The following is a 13,433-nucleotide window of genomic DNA, read 5'->3' on the forward strand; positions in this document are numbered from 1 at the left end:
CCAGGATTCTTAGCAAAAGTTGGTTTCTAAGTTGCCGTCAAATAGCGGTCATAGATAGTATATTGAAGCCAAAAGGCTGGGCCGCACCTAATGAAGTCCTGAATTTAAGAATTCTAATTATTTATTAAATAATTAGAATTCTTAAATTCAGGATTTCGTTAGGTGCGGCCCAGCCTTAAGTTAGCCGAAAAGGTTTCACTGCAGAACTTGCTAAGCAATAATACGGCTATCAGGAATATCGCTGAACAAATTGTCAAATTGTCTTTCAATTTGACAGCAAGTATTCGTTAACTTTTATCCCTGATAGCCACACTTTAAAGCTGGGCCGTACTAAACGAAATTTTGAATTTTACTTTTTTTTAAATTTATTTATCAATTGTTATCACAGAAATTTTTATAGCTTCCGAAAAAATGTGAAAGACAAACTTTTTTAGAAGGTTTTCATCATTTGAGTGACGTAATTATTCTAAACGTGATTAGAAAAGTAAAATTCGAAGATTCGGTTAGTACTGTCCACCCTTAAATATAATTGCTCAGCAAGTTCTGCAGTGAAACATTTACGGCCAACTTAACGACAAGTTCCTGGCAAGCCTCGGCTGGATAATACATGCGTGCAATTTTATGCAAATCATCTGCCGTCATCTGGATGTAATTTGACAAAAAAACTTGCTGTCAATTTGAAGTGAAACTTTCAATCAACTTAACGTCATTGTCTGGCAGTAATACTTGTAGTCAAATTGAATTCAACCCCAATAGTCACTTTAGCTTGAAATTGACAGTAATTTGATATTGAAATTACCTGAAATCTGCTGCCCAAATTTGCCGACAATTTCACAGCAAAAGTTGAAAAGAAAAAACTTGCGATTAATTTTTCTTCAATTTAAAGGTAAGTTTTTACGAAAAAAAAGTCGACGATGTTCTTTCTTACCATTTCAGAAGGTGAGCAAATTTTTACATAAAAATGTCTACAATTTGCCCTGATAGCCACACCTTGCTCAGTAAGATCTGCGAAACATTTTCGGCTAACTTAACGAGAAAGTTTCTGGTAAACTTGGCTGGATAATACTTTCCTTTAAGTTACCTTTAGAATACGGTAGTAGCTTGTAGTTAACTTACGGTTAGGGTAGCTATCAGGGTGAGGGTAAAAAAATACTTTACAATTTTTCAAGTCAAATAACAATAAATTGACATAAAATTTGCCGAAAAATTGAAGACAACTTTTTTTCTGGTCAACTTTTTAAGTGAATTTGCCTTCTAATTTGGGTAGTAAATCAACGTCAAATTGAATAGCAAGTTGCATACAAATTGTCGTAAAAAAAAAGAAAAGTCCGAAGTTGACGGAAATTTGACAAAAAATTCAAGGAAACTTTTGTAAAGTAAACTTTTGCTAAAGCAAACTGTGCTATTAGGGAGGTTACAGACAATTTACTGTCAACTTAAAGGTAACTGTTTGCTCTCCAACACTTTCGTGTAAATTGACTTCAGAATACAGCAGTAGCTTGAAGTTAACTTGTGGTTAAGGTGGCTATCAGGGTAACTTCAAGCTACTTCCGTATTCTGAAGCCAATTTAAAGAAGAGTGTTGGAGAGCAAACAGTTGCCGCTAAGGTGACAGTAAATTGCCTGTAACTTGAATTCAATTTGACTACAAGCCCTAATAGCACACTTTGCTTTAGCAAAAGTTTACTTTACAAAAGTTTCCTTGAATTTTTTGTCAAATTTCCGTCAACTTCGGACTTTTCTTTTTTTTACGACAATTTATACACAACTTGCTATACAATTTGACGTAAATTTACTACCCAAATTAGAATGCAAATTTACTTCAAAAGTTGACTAGAAAAAAATTTTCGTCAATTTCCAGATAAATTTTTACATCAATTTAATTTGACTTTAAAAATTGTAAAGTATTTCTTTACCGTCAAATTGTAGATATATTCATGTATAAATTTGCTTACCCTGATAGCCACCTTAACCGTAAATTAACTACAAGCTACTGTCTTATTCTGAAGCCAACTAAAAGGAGAGTGTTGGAGAGCAAGCAGTTATCTTTAAGTTGATAGTAAACTGTCTGTAAGCTTGAATTCAATTTGACCACAGGTGTTACTGTCAGAGAATGACGTCAAGTTGGTGGAAAGTTTCACTTCAAATTGACAGCAAGTTTTTCTGTCAAATTACAGTCAGATGACGGCAGTAGATTTGCATCAATTTGCACGCAAGTATTATCCAGCCGAGGCCATTTTACTTTTCTCCTCATTACACCATTATTGATATAAAAGTTATTCTACTTTTTTACGTTATCGATATGATGACACACATTATAAATTTTTGTTTATAAAACGCTTGCAAAGTACCTACTTTAATTCATTACAATTAATTACGTTCTATTTTGACAAAATAACAATTTATTTATACAAAAAATTTTTTTTGTAGACTCAGATATCATAGCTTGGCATTATTATCAATAATTTGATTTAATCATTACCGCGCGAATGCATTACAAATTGAAACACATATAAGCCCATATATAAGCCTATATATGATCAGATCTGATTATATATAAGTCTATATATAATTAGATCTGATCAGATCTGATTATATATGAGTCTATGTATAATTAGATATGACCATACCTGGCTGTTATAACCCCGTGTATAATCATACATAAGTCTATAAATGAGCAGATCTATTTATATATGTCTATATATAGTTAGATCTGATCATACCTGGCTGTTATGACCCCATATCTAATCATATACAAGTCTATATATGATCAGATCTGATCAGACATGACTGATACAAACCCATATATAATTAGATATAGGCCTATATATAATTAGATCTGATCAGACATGGCTAATATAAATTCATGTATAGTCGTGCATAAGTTTATATATGATTGGTTCTGATCAGACATGACTGATATAAACTTATATGTAGTTATATATGTCTATGTATGATTAAATCTGATTAGACTTTATTGATATGAAACCTATAAATATTTAAGGTAGTTCCAGCGTGGTATAGTATAGTCAGGGTATTTACTATAGACAAAAATTCAGAAGCCTCGGCACACAGACATTCACACATACAATTACATATTGCTAGTTTCAGTGATCTGGCAACGTTGCTTTGAGTGTTTATATATTTTTGTTTACGGTCTCAGTATATTTAAATAGTATTGCGCTTTCTAATAATATTATTTAATTAAAAAAATGCTCAAGCAATTACGGCACAAAGGTGGCAATTGCAAAAATAACGTACGAGTTACTTACAACTACGTTCAATAATCTTGGAGGAAATGGCATTGTTGAGTTAATGTCAAGTAAATTAGAATGGAAAACCTAGAGTAACCAAAAATAAGAGAATAATTAACAAACTTATTAATTTTTTAAAACTAAACATTGAGTGAAATAAGTCATTTATTTATAAATTACCCAAAGTTTATTTTAACGTTATGTTACTTGTGTTAAATTTTCATTTAAATATATTTAAATATTTATACCGTCGTTAAAAATTTATGTTTTTACTTTACGTTAATTTTTTTATAAAATATATGTTTAAAAGAAAAAAAGTGTTATATTTATTTATTTATTTAATCGTTTCTTTATTTATAACTAATTTAAATAGTGATTTGAATATTTTAGTCACGTAGCTGAATTCTACGAAAACCGTGAAAAATTTGAATTTCCCGCTTTTTATTCTACGCTATATCAGAGAGCGTTGCGGAGGCTTGCAGGCACACCGTCAAATGTAAAAATTTCAGAAGTATACCAACTTCAGAAACTCACAGTTAGGAATGTAAAAAATAAAGATGGTTCATAATTCAGAATGACAAATTATCACCTTGTCAAAAACATCGAATCTCTAATCTTTATATCAACACATACTCAGAATTTACAATATTCATTCTTTCGTAATAAAGAATTAACAATATTTAGAATGACAATATTTCAGAAATCCAATACTTCCGAAATTTCAAACTACGAACGCCAATTCTTCAGAATTACATTTTATACGAATGACCATTTTAGTAAAATTTTCTAAGCTTTGCTGACATTCGGTATTACAGACTTTCCCTATGAATTTACCATTATCATGTGAGTGCTTTGGCGGATTGATTGGGTTTAAAAAATTTGTATGACTCGTTATGTAATAATTATATATGAATTTTACGAGTTTAATTTGTATGAAACGATTATATTGAATGTACTGAATTAAGATAGAAGTGCTATTTATGGCCAGTGTTTTATTTTTAGACCTTTAATATTTCATTTTAATTAATGGAGAAGTATAAAAAAAAAAAAAATTCATTCTAATACAGTAAAAAAAATCGGTCTGTCAGTTGACCCTGCGGGCCAGCCCCCAAACTTCCCGCTGTTTTCGAGCTCGTTGAGCCAATTTTGTATACAATTACTATCACAATAATTATTAGTATAAATTTTATATATAATTTGTATACATTTACTATCACAATAATTATTAGTATAAATTTTATATATAATTTGTATACAATTACTATCACAATAATTATTAGTATAAATTTCATATATAATTTGTATACAATTACTATCACAATAATTATTTGTATTAATTTTATATATAATTTGTATACAATTACTATCACAATTATTATTAGTATTAATTTTATATATAATTTGAATACAATTACTATCACAATAATTACTGTCATAGAAAATCGATAGAAAATTGACAGAAAACATAAACTTGTTGCTGTCAGAGAAAATCGATAGAAAATCCATAGGAAATTGACAGAAAACAAAAACTTGTTGCTGTCATAGAAAATCGATAGAAAATCCATAGAAAATTGACAGAAAACAAAAACTTGTTGCTGTCATAGAAAATCGATAGAAAATCAATAGAAAATCAGTCTGTCAGTTGACCCTGCGGGCCAGCCCCAAAACTTTCCGCTGTTTTCGAGCTCGCTGAGCTCGAAAACATTATTGTGATTACATTTTCGAGCTCTTCGAGCTCGCAAATACTATGGCATAAATTTTGTATGCCATTGTTTTGTAAAAAACCATTTTTTAACATTTCCTTCTCCCACGATATCTCGCGAACGAATTAACCGATTTTGATGGTTGAGGTGGCAATCGACGCGTTTTATCAAGTTCTGAAGCTGATCAAATTTTGAAATTGATTTATTCAGCCGTTTTTGAGAAATTTAAAAAAAACCAAGGAAAAAATGTTTTTTGAATTCTTTCGTTAACGGTTTCTCTTGAACGAATGAACCGATTTTGATGGTTGAGGTGGCATTCGACGCGGCTTATAGAGTTTCAGAGCTGATTAAATTTTGGAATCAATCCATCGATCAAATTAAAAGTTATCCAAATAAAACATTTTCGAAAAAATTTTATTTTTGAAATATCTCTGAACGCACCCTACCGATTAAGTTCAAATTTTCACGGCTTCAAGACATTAACAAGCCGCGTCGAATGACACCTCAACGATCAAAATCGGTTCATCCGTTCAAGAGTTACGAATATTTACATACATACATACGTACGTACGTACGTACGTACACACATACATACACTCGGACATCATCGTGAAATTAGTCAGAATAGCTTCTTAGGACCTCGAAACGTCGACATCTGATGGAAATTCAATTTTCGTAAATCGGACCGAAACCAATAACTTCCCGAATTTTTGAAAATTTACAATTTTCTTAGCGGGAAGTTAAAAATTCCCTTTAAATGAATTAAAAAAAATTCATCATATCATTACGTACTTTGCGTATTATTTTATTAAAATTTTTGAAGTAACCAAAACTGGTACTAAAGTGGCCAAAAATGGTACTTCTATCCTATAGGAATTATAAAATAAAATTCAAATAAGATATTGAAAATAATACACGGATCAATGTCCAATAGAATGAATCAATTATTCTTGAATTATAATTATTATTTAAAATATTGGACCTAATAAAACATAAACATATATGTTAATTATAAATTTATAAATAAAAAATGCATCTGGATTTGATTTTGGCTGTATTTTTATTCATCACACAAGCATTAATAATAATTAAGTTACAATAATAATAATCCGAAAATTCCCATAGAATCCAATCACATGCGACAAAAACGGCATTGAAACCAATACAGTCTATAGGATTCTATGCGGTTTTTGTCGCAGTTACGTGGATTCTACAAGAATTTTTGGACAGGGTATATACTGATATACATCAAGATTAGTTTCGATTAAAATTTAGTTTAGTTAAATTGATAATATTTAAAATCTATAAACTATTTTTAAACAGATGAGATTATATTGTTTATTAGTATGTGTTAAAAAAATTATGTCACTAATTTTACGATTTTATGTTGAAGCTTAAATAATTATAACTCAACTATTCTTTCTAAACATGAATAAGTCAATATTCACTAATTCTGAGTGCCAACCGAACCACTTTTTGAAATTAGTGGTTCGGTTTGCACTTGGCATTAGTAAATCTTCACTTATTTTCACTTATTCATGTTTAGAGAGTTATTAGAACTTAATTATTACTGGCCACAAATAGCACTTCTATCTTAATTCAGTACATTCAATATAATCGTTTCATACAAATTAAACTCGTAAAATTCATATATAATTATTACATAACGAGTCATACAAATTTTTTAAACCCAATCAATCCGCCAAAGCACTCACATGATAATGGTAAATTCATAGGGAAAGTCTGTAATACCGAATGTCAGCAAAGCTTAGAAAATTTTACTAAAATGGTCATTCGTATAAAATGTAATTCTGAAGAATTGGCGTTCGTAGTTTGAAATTTCGGAAGTATTGGATTTCTGAAATATTGTCATTCTAAATATTGTTAATTCTTTATTACGAAAGAATGAATATTGTAAATTCTGAGTATGTGTTGATATAAAGATTAGAGATTCGATGTTTTTGACAAGGTGATAATTTGTCATTCTGAATTATGAACCATCTTTATTGTTTACATTCCTAGCTGTGAGTTTCTGAAGTTGGTATACTTCTGAAATTTTTACTTTTGACGGTGTGCCTGCAAGCCGTTGCGGACAGCGTTGCCAGATCACTATTATTTGAAAAGTAAGCAGGTTGGAAATGAATCGAAAATTATTTTTTTTAATTATAATATCTCGATAACAAAATGGTGAGGTTCTACTTTTATTGTTTTAACTTATTCTAAAAACATTTTTCAACACTCTCCTACTTTTTTTTCCAATTCTGTCGAGAGAATTTTTTAATATAATAAAAAATAGTTGGAGAGACCGGACATTTTACATGCTTTAAATGGGACATGACCCTCCACATCGCGAACTTTGTCTTTAAATATCTCGCGATCTAAATGGTCAAAAATTATGAAATTTTAAGAATTCATCAAATTTCAGCCGAATCTGTCGTAAAGTGGTTTCATGCTGGAACTACCTTAATTATGTACATAGTTCCAATAAACATATATATTAGGGTGCTTCGTTTGAAACGAAGATTTTTTTTTTTCGTTCCCCATCAAAAATCTTGTTCTCCATGTAAAAATAAAAATTCAGTGAAGTTTTGAGCTCTTAATAACAATTTTAAGAACTGGAACAACGTCGTTGAAGTTTTCTCATGCTAAAAGCATGTAAATTTTGATTCTTTTCTTTTTATCGAATAAAACTCAGCCCCATATTCACGTATCTTATCGGTTTAAAGTTTTTTTGGAAGAGAATTGTATGCTCTTTGAAAAAGCCTGTATGTGCTTAGCAGTACCTTCAACTACAGCCCTCGTGGAAGCCTTGAAAGTCTAATTTCCTACGAAATTAGTGGTTTTTTGTTGTTAACTTGTCAACGGTTGACTTTTGGGAAAAAAAGTACATGACATTTTTTGTAGGAAATTTAGTCTTCTACAAAAAAGTTCTTACAAGTCAAACCTCTAAAATCAATATTTAAAAAGATATATAAACTTTAACTAAGTAAAATTCGAAATTTTAGCTAAATGTCAAGATTAACGGTTTTATAATTCAAAACCATTACAAAAACCATGTTTTTTTTTACATAATCCATCTGTTAGGTCCCAAGGACATTGAAAATTCGAACGAGATTCTTCAAACCTGTGTTTTAATCATTCAATTTTTCAAAAGAATTGCAAATGAGGTTGGTACTTAAGAACAATTTCGATGAATAATTACGGGCATTTTATATTTTATATAAATATATATTAATTGATACTTACCATAAGTTAATAACTGAATATATTTTATAGTATTGAACATTGACATTTAGCTTAAATTTCGAATTTTACTTAGTTAAAGTTCATATATCTTTTAAATATTGATTTTAGAGATTTGACTTGTAAGAACTTTTTTGTAGAAGACTAAATTTCCTACAAAAAATGTCATGTACTTTTTTTCCCAAAAGTCAACCGTTGACAAGTTAACAACAAAAAACCACTAATTTCGTAGGAAATTAGACTTTCAAGGCTTCCACGAGGGCTGTAGTTGAAGGTACTGCTAAGCACATACAGGCTTTTTCAAAGAGCATACAATTCACCACAAAAAAGTTAGCGGCCAGCATTTTTTTATGGAATCAAATGATACCTCAATTAATTGCTCCTTAAAAGCTCTTTCAGAATCTGCAATTGCTCCTCTTTTATGATTATTAGTTAATTAATAATTAATTTTTTAAAAAATTAATTTTCAAAAAAGTAATTTTGCTATAGTTTGAAAACTATTCATATTTTATACATTTTTTTTTGCTTAAAAAATTGCTCTCGATGTGCTCTATCAATTAAGTGATAAAACTAATTAATATCTACAATGTTTTTAATAATTAACTTAAAAAAACTTTTTGCATACTAGACACTGCGCTATGACGTCATTAATGGTCGTTAGAATTCATTAAGGCTTTGTTTACATGTGTAGCTGCTGTGACTACTTTATATAAATGTTCGCCTTAATGTTTATTTGATAATTAAATTCTTCATTATTATTATCACAGTTGAGGTTATGCAGCTATATAGATAATATTGTTCTCTCATTAAATACAATAACAATTAAAAAAATACAAATAAATAGTTTTTGATTTGAAACCATGAAATAAAAATCCTAACGTCAAGTGGCGAATTTGATTATTTATTTCAATAAGTATGTGTAATTAGTCTCATAAGTAATCATACTGGTAAGTATTAATCAATATGTTTGAATAATGTTGATATTAACTAATATTTAATCTAACAATATTTTAAACATTACAGATGTTATATCTGAGTAAAAAATCATTCGCTTGTAGGCAGGAGTAATATGCTGGGTGATACTTTACAACGTTCACACTCAGTGAGTTTTATTGTGATCCTGTAAGTTGAAAAATCACTGCAAAAATACATAGAGAAATGTATGGTGAAGTTGAGATTGGTCTAGACAAAAATCGCGAGTTGATATCATGGAAAATCTTATCGTCTACTGTCACAAGAACATTTTACTCCAACGAAAATGTCCACACTTTTACTGTTATCGATATCGTTAATATAACCAAAACAGACTTAGTTTTACTCCAGAAACAACCTGGAAATGATGCTTAATTCGCTATAAAAGCTTTTATAGGGGTATACTAAAAATATTTATTCATATTAATCAATCGAATTGACATTAATTATAATAAACCTTTTTTTTTTTAGGTTGAGGATATTCGGACACTTTAGTATAAGTCTAGTGTGAAAAAAGCAGCCCAAGGAAGACAGCCAACTTCATATACTTTTGCAAAGTTACAAAAACTGTCTTGGACAGCAAAGATGATAAGTCGTCGTGTGTAATGGTCTTGTCTATACACCCTTTTGCGTCTGAACTTCTCACAACGATTGGACTGCCAATATAGAAAGAATTATACATTTTCAAAAAGGTATTTATTAGGATGGTCGTTAAAAATTTAATTTTCTAAGGCGCCCCATAAAAAGCTTCTTTTTAGCGAAAAAATACGTAGGGAATTTAGTTTTTTCGTTTTAAGTAAAAAGAACACGTGTCGAAGGACGATCAAAGTTCATTTTTCGATACAATCGCGATTTTTTTTAAATATGCAGATTAGAGGGAAAAACCATAGAATCAATTTTGTAGGAAATTAAATTTTCGTCAACAAAGGTCATGTTCATTTTTTTTATAAAATGTGTATTTATGAAGATATTTGAAAAAAACTTTTTTTAGATCTGATGAATTGAGCGTTTTAAGGATTATAAATTTTGAAAATAACTTTTTTCTAAGTATATAAAAACTGTAACAAGCATTAATAATTGATATGTTATGAGTTACGAAGTTGTCTATATTTAAGAAAAAACGTTATTTTTAACATTCGTTATCCTTAAAATGCCCAATTGATAAGATCTAAAAAAGTTTTTAAAAAATATCTGCATAAATACACGTTTTATAAAAAAAAAAAATGTGACTTTTTTTGTCAAGAATTTAATTTCCTACAAAATTGATTCTATGGTTTTTCCTTCTAATCTGCATATTTCATGAGATATTTAAAAAAAATCGCGATCGTATCAAAAAATAAACTTTGATCGTCCTTCGGAACGTGTTCTTTTTATTTAAAACGAAAAAACTAAATACCCCACATATTTTTTCACTAAAAAGAAGCTTTTTATGGGGCGCCTGAGAAAATTTAATCTCAACGACCACCCTAGTATTTATTGTTTTGGTAAAAAACCGAAATATTCTTGTCTGGAGTAAAAAATCGAGTTAAGATTTTTTTTTTTAGCCAAAAATTTTATTTTTCTTACCTAAAAATATTCTCATCATCGATTACTGCCGTGATTATTTCTTGCAGTTGCTGGTAGAAGAAAAATTATCGCGAAGCATCGAGAGTTAATAAATATAGAAAAAATAAATGAAGTTCATAATATAAATCCTGATAACTATTGAATTTTCGGAATCTAAACTGGTTAGTATCTAACATAATTTTATTATTAATAAATAATTTAATCAAGTTATATTCATATTAATTAGGGTGTGTCATTTTAAGGCTATATTTTTTCTTTTTTTACTGCTATACCAGAAAATCTGGTAGTATATAGAGAAAATAAAGAATTATTCCGCTGGGCTAAAGGGTTTAAGTCCAATAGTGGCTTAGCTCATCAAAAAATTCGATTTCCCATTTAAATAACACGGGAAATTTTTTTTTTTATCTTTGAGTATTTTTAACTCGTGAACAAATCAATAGATCGAATTGAGTCAAACATATTTTTGTAGGAAATTGAACGCTCTACAAGAAAGGTTTCTTATCACTTTTTGATAAATCCATCTGTTCGAAAGTTATGAGAGCTCGAAGTAAAGTTGGAGATCTTTTCACTTTTCCGGCGAAACTATCAGACTTATCACAAAATGTTGGAGGGTCTTTTTTGTTGACAATTTTATTCTCTACAAATTATTATCACTAGAGTTTTTTTAAATTCCGCATTGTTTTCTAGTTATTTTTTTTTTCTATGTCGAGCTCTTGAAATCGATCAGAACACTACTTTTTTAAGAGCTTAAAATTAAAATGAAAATAACTAGAAAACAATGCGGAATTTGAAAAAACTTTGGTGATAATAATTTGTAGAGAATAAAGTTGTCAACAAAAAAGACCCTCCAACATTTTGTGATAAGTCTGATAGTTTCGTCGGAAAAGTGAAAAGATCTCCAACTTTACTTCTAGCTCTCATAACTTTCGAACAGATGGATTTATCAAAAAATGATAAGAGACCTTTTTTGTAGAGCGTTCAATTTCTTACAAAAATATGTATTAGTCAATTCGATCTATCGATTTGTTCACGAGTAAAAAACACTCAAAGTTAAAAAAAAAAATTTCCCGTGTTATTTAAATGGGAAATCGAATTTTTTGATGAGCTAAGCCGCTATTGGACTTGAACCCTCTGGCCCAGCGGCATAATTTCTTATTGCACGTCTCATGATGCGAAGCATCAGAGTGTGCTTTTCGATCGAAAATTTTCCATATGCTATCAGATTTTCTGGTATAGCAGTAAAAAAAAATATAGCATTAAAATGACACACCCTAATATTAATCCAAGTTCATGTTTAATATTTCAAGTAATAATCTCACATTCTGTACAATATTATATAAACTTGCACTTAATGCAACAACTAAATTTTAATATCACAGAGATAATAACAAATTAATCGAGTATTGGATGTGAAGTAAATTATGAGTTTGCTCTAACAAGTTATAGTGTTCGGTAATCTGTAAGAAATTTTATACACGTGATATGCTTATGTCGCACTGTACATCGATTTTACTCCTAAATTTTAAACAGCTTAAAATTATTATTTCAATTTCGATTATTGGTTAATTTCTATTGAGTTATATTTCATTAATTTTTCAGAAGCAAAAGTAAAATTTGAAACTGATTGGTAGAACTTATTCTTTAAACGAAATTGATTTTATTTGGTGGAAAAGCCAATTAATACATATTTATTTAAGAGTATCCATTGAGACACTACGGATATTTTTATGGGCACGGATGTAATACTTCAAAAAAGGATTATTCCAGGCACGGATCGGTGATTTCATCCGTGCTTCTAATCGTCCCTATGTTATAATACTGCATTCGTGCCTGTAAAAATACCCATCTAGTGTGTCAATAAGAGCACCGTATTTATTTACTTGAATTTTATTAAATACGATTATATGTTGGCATTAATTTTTTATAAAATTTTAACATCTCCTATTAGTTATTAAGTCGTAATTAACATGTTCTGTTTTTTCTTATAATAATATACTTTCATTATTTGTTTTAGTGTACCATGGGACTTTATTACATTTATGGCCATTGTTATGGAATATCGATGAATTGGATTTTCAAGAACTTAAAAGAATTAAGAATTTAAAAGAATTTATTTTGTATTATGAGTACTGGAAATTAATTTTTGAGTAGACAATTTTTTTTTCTCGTTTATGATGTTACTTTAAACTTCATTTTGATAGAACATCGTTTTATAAATTTCGGAAATGATGTTTCGAAAGTTTCTATCTGAGTTAATTCTGAATTTATTTGAAAATTTATATATATATTTACGTAACAATTTTAATGAAAACGAAGGGAATATTTTATTAAAAAAAAAACAAAAACATGATTTTAAAAAATAATTTTGTAAAGTAATTATTTGCGTATAAAAAAATATATATTATTTTAATTTTAACAACGTTCAATGTAGTATCACGAATTTTTAAATTTATCATGTGTAATTCACTCAAAGTTATATCATTGTTATTTTTTCAAATATAGTTTTCCAATAACATTTCGGTTTAAAAAACTTTATTATAGTGTAAAATTTACATGATTGCAATTATGTAAAGTTTTAAAAAGTTTATGTATGATTCTTTTGTTGATCGTAATATCTATTATTATAGTTTGATAATATATCTATGTTATTTTATTTTTATACTTGTAATATTTTTAATATATATGTGTATGAATAT

The 13,433-nt window shown here is 28.9% G+C and overlaps 1 long non-coding RNA gene across 2 annotated transcripts; it reads left to right on the forward strand.

The window, feature by feature from the left end:
• Nucleotides 1-8,948: 8,948 nt before the first annotated feature.
• LOC130669389 (uncharacterized) lies at nucleotides 8,949-13,077 on the forward strand. Of its 2 annotated transcripts, none has more exons than XR_008990176.1 (5): nucleotides 8,949-9,146; nucleotides 9,223-9,570; nucleotides 9,643-9,863; nucleotides 10,716-10,898; nucleotides 12,752-13,077. It is a non-coding gene; the product is annotated as an uncharacterized LOC130669389 (long non-coding RNA). The 2 variants fall into 2 exon arrangements; XR_008990175.1 differs by having other exon boundaries at nucleotides 8,950-9,146; nucleotides 10,785-10,898; nucleotides 12,752-13,076.
• The last annotated feature ends 356 nt before the right edge of the window (nucleotides 13,078-13,433 follow it).

Source organism: Microplitis mediator, chromosome 6 (assembly GCF_029852145.1).
Source record: "Microplitis mediator isolate UGA2020A chromosome 6, iyMicMedi2.1, whole genome shotgun sequence".
Lineage (NCBI taxonomy): Eukaryota > Metazoa > Arthropoda > Insecta > Hymenoptera > Braconidae > Microplitis > Microplitis mediator.